A 6,671-nucleotide genomic window follows, 5' to 3' on the forward strand; every position below is an offset into this window, starting at 1 on the left:
CCCTTTGTATTTTGTCTTTAACGACCTATTTCATCAAGATTTATGGAATCAAGTTCATCAAAAATGCAAAGAGTCCAAAAATTCTATCATTGCAACAACCCATGATTCTTATGAGAGGGTCTATGGTATTTTTCCTGCACTGGTAGAGTCAGAAACTCCTGCATTAGTATACTGAAAAAATAGAAACCTGCTGATGGAGTGAAAAGAACCCTGGATAATGGCGTCAAGTGACCTGGGTTTGAATCCTAGCTCAGCTATTTGCCTGCCTGGAAAGTCTTGTCTCTTAAGACTTCTTTCATCCTCAGTAAAATGAGGGGGATTAGGCTAGATGACTTCCAAGGTGACTTCCCATATCAGATCCTCTGATGCTATAAACAGAATGGAGCATTATATCCAAGAGTATGGATGCTGACAAAAGAGGTGGGAGAAGTTCATCTGATGGTACAAGTGAAAATTTTCTTTTCTTATCCCAACAAAAGAGGCAAGGTACCATAGTGCATAGAATGCTAGGTCCACAGTCAAGAAAACCAGGGTTCAAATTCAGCCTTTGACAGTTTTTAACTATGACACACTGTGATAATTAAATGCCATGTGCTTCAAGGCAATTCATCCCTATCAGTAGATCTAGCACCAGGTCTGGAGTCGAGATGACATAAGTTCAAATCTGGCCTTGAATGCTTCCTAGCTGTGACTCTGTAACTACTTACTAAGTGGTATATGGGCTCTCATCTGCATTGGTGGAGGGGATTCCCATACCAGAAGTTCCTCATCTAATGAAATGATAGAGTTGTCAATGAACTGGAAGGACTTTTGAGACATTTCAAGCATAATCCCCTTATTTTGCAGATGAAAGAGTTTCTTTCAATATAATTTAACTTACTGAATTGGTAGTAGATAAAATCATGCTGTCATAAATTTATTAATGAGAAAAATTTCCCCAAAGCATGTATACCATGTATTAGCAGGTTTTTTTTTATGCCTGTGCTCTTGGGGCTTTCAGTCTCATTGAGCAAAGAGGAAGGTCATCCTAGAAAAAGTAGTATCTATCTTTGTGGGCCCACTGATTTCTTGAAGAGGGGCAAGTTTTTCTTGTGATTACTTTGCTTAGATTACCAGTGGCAGAAAGCAAAGTCTTTTCTTAAACTATAAATGAAGCAAACAGTAAAGTATACAACTGAGCATTTATGCTCCATCCAGCACGCTACTTGCTACTATGGGCATCCAAGAGAATACAACCCAATCTGTCAGTCGTCTTTGATTCTTCCCATGCCCTCCTCACCAATCTCCAAGCAATTGCTAATTCCCATTGATTCTCCCTCAAAAGTTCTCTCTGTCATTCTCCACTGTCATTGTCAATCACCTCCTTAAACCCTCCCCTCTTCATTTTGGTAAGAGTCTTCAAACTGGTATCCTTGCACCCTCCTCTCCAATTCATTTTCTACAGGGCTGCTGATCTTCCCAATGTACTGATCGAACTGAGCCATCCCTCAATTTAACAAGCTTAAGTCACTCCTGCTTCTACACAGGGTAAAATCCAAGCTTAAAATAAAATACAAATATCACTTGGCATTCAAGGCCCCCTACAATCCAGATCCATCCTACTTCTCCAGCCAGACATTTCACCCGATTCCCCAATAATCAGTCTAGACAAACTGGGCAATTCGACCTCTTCTTGCTTGCTTGGACTTCTTTGAATTTGTACTGGGTAGAGGCAGCTAGGTTGCCCATTGGATAGAGTGTCAGGCTTGGAGTCAGAAGGACATAGATTCAAACTGACTTCAGACACTTCTTGTTTGGGTGAACTTGGGTAAATCACTTAACCCCAGTCTTGTCTATGCCTTACCACTCTTCTGCGTTGGAACTGAAGTTTAATATCTATTCAAAGACAGAAGGTCGGAATTTTTTTAAAAAAGAAGAAGAATTTGTACTGACCGTCTGGCACAATGGCTAGATTATTTTCCTGCTATATCTCTGCCCACTAAAATACTTATTTTTTTCCTACATTCAAGGTCAAGATTAGATATGCCCTAAGAATAAAAGAAAACAGCTAGGTGGTACAGTAAATATAGCACCAGGCCCAGAATCAGGAACACCCAAGTTCAAATCCAGCCTCAGACACTAACTAGCTGCCTGATCCTAGGCAAGTTACTTAACCCTGTTTGCCTCAGTTTTTTCACCTGCAAAATGGGCTGGAGAAGGGAATGACAAATCATTTCAATATCTTTGCCTAGAAAACTCCAAATGGGGTCACAAGAGTCAGACATGACTGGAACGACTGAACAATAACAAAAATAACAGTAGCTGGCATTTATCTAGCACTTCAGAATGCTCCAAACCCATTGGATGTATTATGTCATCTGTGTCTTGCAACAATTCTATGAGGAAGAACTACATGAAGTCTTTCTTGATCTCCTTATGATAAAGTTCCTTTTCTCCTCAAAATCCATGTGGCATTTTGTCCAACCTCATCTGACTTCTATCACAGTCTGCCTTCTATTGGACTATGGTGCTGCTCACCAAGCATGGTCAGAGAATCATCATCTAGTCCAACTCTCTCACTTTACAGATGAGGAAACTGAGGCCCATAGAGGTTAAGTGACTTGTATGAGATTGTGAAGGCAAGATAGGAACTGAACTCAGATCTTCTGATTTTCAAATGTTCTATCCAACAAACCATCACTGAAGGAGAGAGGTTTCCCGACATAAACTTCAGTTCTGGGATGTACAAAGAAGAATGAACTTTGGGTGGCAGCTGGGAAGCTCAGTGGATAGAGAGCCAGGTATGGATATGGGAGATCCTGGGTTCAAATCTGCCCTCAGACAGCTGCTGTTTGACCCTGGACAAGCCACTTGACACCCCCACACACAGTCATTGTCACTCTTCTGCCTTAGAACTAATACATAGTATTGATTCTAAGATGGAAAGTCAAGGTTTAAGACAATAATAATAATGAAGTCCTACTCCATGGTGCTTTCACAGATAATACATGACAAGCCAGATAGTTGGAGATCCATTTTCCACCCCCCCCAGGGTCATACTCCTCCTCTATGGATGATCCCTCATACAGAATATGAGCTGAGCTGAATAGGTTTGCTGAATGTTCACATGCACACACATACATTTCCTGACAGTAAAATGAGGAGGTTGGACTGGATAATCTGTAAAATGCCTTCCAGTTCTAAATTCTATCATCCCGTGACTTTCTTCTCAGCATATGGACTCTAAATCCCTAATAAAACAGCTCATTAAAGAAACGCCCACACAATGAACACACCAAATCTTTTTCAACCAATCCACAAGTATTTGTGAAGGAACCGTGATGTTCAAGGCACTATATTAGGCTCTGAGGAGTATACGAAGATAAACATGACCCATTCCCTTTCTTAAAGTGGGGGCACACACACAATGAGAGTTAACGATCTGTACAAGGGTTAGAGATGCCAACTGAGTAATACAACCTATTATTGCTCTAGTTCTCTGAAGAAAAGAAAAGATAACTTTAGGCTGGAGAAGAGAGGAAAGATTTTAAGAAGATGGTATAGGAACTAGGCTTGGAAGGATGGGTAAGATGGAGATTGGCAGAAAGGAGAGGAGAGAGTATCCTGGCAGGGGGAGAAGGGGTGTTAGGTGATTTGAAGGGGGCATATCAGTGTGAGTAAGTGCACAAGAATAAGAACATGCAAAGCCTGGGTGAGGTATAGACAAGCCTGGATGAGGTCAAGGAAGAGAGAGAGAAGAATGGTACTAGGAGATAAAGATTCATGGGAAAAAATATATTTTGGGGGGGGTTGTTTGTTTGTTTGTTTACATCTGCATTAAACATAGGTAGAGCCTCTCTGGTTCCAGTTGGCTCAAAGAACTTTGAACCTCAAAATTCCATAAGCTGTCATTCAGAGGCCTTAAATTCTCCCTCTCCTAATCCCCACCCCATGCCTTCTGCAGTACACCCATTGCCCCATGTTGTTCCATCTCTGATATTCCCCTCCCTGCACCTACAGTTGCTCTCTCCGCCCCTACCTTTGAAGAAGGCTGATGGAGCCCTCCAGGTCTGGCAGCCACTCAGGTCGGCAGGGCTGGCTGCCTTATACTTCAAAGAGCCTGGCACTCTGGGATTTCCCATCACTGGGAACCCCAGAAGGCATGGCGAAATGCTGAAGGGGAAACTCCAGCCTGGGAGATGGGGAGAAACAGCTTTTGCAGGTAGGGGCTTCCCCACTAAAAGTAGATTCCGGACCAGGTTTCTCAACTCCCATCAGACAGCAAAAGTTTGAACCAATCTTTCCAAGTTTTTTCCCCCATCCCACCCCCATTCCTCAAAAGGGCTTGGACATGGTGTTGGTCATACTAGAGAGAAAAGGGTAAGGCAGAGTACTTATGTGTTCTAAGGTTGCCCAAATCTAAAAAGGAAGAAGAAAAATTATCTCAGAGAAGGAAATGCTTTAGAAGACTGGAATCATCTATTCTCATCATCTCAAGCTTGGGTCACTTTGAAAACCTCCTTATACTGGTCTCTCTACTCTTTTCTGATCACCTCATTTCCTCTCCCCATCAATCTACACACCTATTGACAAGACTTCCTAAAATAATGATTCCATCAGAGAATCATAGAATTTCATAGTTAGGAAGGATTCCAGGGGTCATTTAGTTCAGTATTATTAACCCCAAATGGAAATAGAGTTACTTAACCATCAGCAGCATATTGACTTTGAAAACTATAAATTAACATTATTGATGTTCTATGGTATTTTAATTTATTTTGTTAAATATTTCTCAATTACATTTTAAAATGGTTTGGAGTCCCAATGGTTGACACCTCTGCTTAACAGGACAAACTCCTATCTCTCCAACTTTATCTCATGGTTTTCACTCTTTCCTGAATTTTCCATCCTCGTTCTAGCCTCAAAGCCTAGTTTCTCTCCCCAACCTAAACTAGATAGTTTTCTCCCTTTCTCCCCAGGCTCTTCCGTTCTAAAACCCACTCATGTCCAGGTACCCAGTGCATGTGCTACTTCCTCCAGAGGTGTCCCTACTTAGTCAGGTCCACATTGAACTCTTCTTTGAATACCTATAGCACTTCTCATAGTGTAACTTATTTGGGAAACACATTCATTCATTGATTCATACACTCAGATCTATCATAAGCTGATAAAATAAGAGGGCTACCAGTCAATTCTAACCACTACTTATTCCTCTTGATTACACTAAAAAGACAAAGGTATATATGCCATCTAGTACATTCTATTCATATCACTATTCTAGCCTTCTCTTATTGATGTTAGCCCATAATTAGTCTACCAATAAATCTACAGCCACTTATTAATAACCTTTTATATCCCAGGCATTATTGGCGGTGCAAATTTTTGAAAATGAAGCAATCTCTGCCTTTGAGGAGCTTACATTCTAATGAGGGAGACAACTCTCTCCCCTTCCCTGAACTTCCATAGCATTTACAGCACTAGTGTAGTGAGTAACAAGGTCTGGTTTGGGAATCAGAGAACTTGGGTACCAATTCTGATACCATCATTTGTTGATCTTGGATAAATCACTTAGCCTAGCTGGGCTTCGGATTCCTGTTCTATAAGAAAAAGGGCATGAAACTGAGGATAAACTCTAGCATCTCTTCCAAATCTAAAACTATAATCCTGTAACTATCCTGTAACCATTGCCTCCCCAAGCAACTACTGAAAATAGTTCTCACCTCAACTACTCTTGTTTTCTAGTTTCCTTTGCCTGTCCTATGGCTCAGCTAAAGGATAGTAAGAATAGAAAACGTAGGTCACTTACTGTAGTTTTGTCCCAGAGACCACAAAGTTTCAGATTGGACCCTTTAAGGAAGAGAATGTTCTTTTCCATTTTTGTTTGGGTACCACAAAACAGAGATGGCAACTTCAGGTAAAGAAATGTCCTCTTGAGAGCCTGCCCTGAACAACTCCCAAATGATAACTGACAGGTGGTATCAGTGGAGAATCTCTACATTTAGCTCCCTGAAAATAGGGGGAAATTCTGTTATTTGAGAAAAAATTAGTTTTCCCATCACCTTTCCTTTTACTTTATATTTTCCCCTTTCAGATGTACAAAAAAAGAGTATTTTGTTGCTTGCTGTTCAAAGTAATTTCACCTACAGTGATGATGAAGTGGACACTTCTTTAATCATTAAATACAGCCTAGAATACTTTTAATTGTGTAGGACAAACAATGCCAGCATTCAGTTCTTTATAAGGGAAAAAAAGTGAAGGAAAGGGGGAGGGGTGGGCATTTCTCCAGTGACCAACTCTGCAGCTGCCATGGGGATGTGTCGAGGAGATCTTTAAAGACTAACAGTCAGCCACAGTCTCGCCTGGCTGCTAGCTAGACAGAGTTTGGACCTTCCTAAGCCTTAGGGGAGCAAGGAGATAGAATGACAGGAGAAGTCATTGGAGAGAACACTGTTAAAGAGGTGGCTAGCAAGGAGAAAAATAAGGAAAAGAGAAAGAAGGAAGAAGCTATAGACTCTGAAATTTGGGCACTTAAAACCTAGGCCAAGTAATAGACTATAGGTAGAGAACAAGATAGGCATTTTCAGACAAGACCAATGTGTGGATTTGTTTTGCTTGATTATACTTTAGTGAGTTACAAAAGAAAGGAAGGAAGGAAGGAAGGAAGGAAGGAAGGAAGGAAGGAAGGAAGGAAG

The sequence above is a fragment of the Gracilinanus agilis genome, chromosome 5 (assembly GCF_016433145.1).
Source record: "Gracilinanus agilis isolate LMUSP501 chromosome 5, AgileGrace, whole genome shotgun sequence".
Lineage (NCBI taxonomy): Eukaryota > Metazoa > Chordata > Mammalia > Didelphimorphia > Didelphidae > Gracilinanus > Gracilinanus agilis.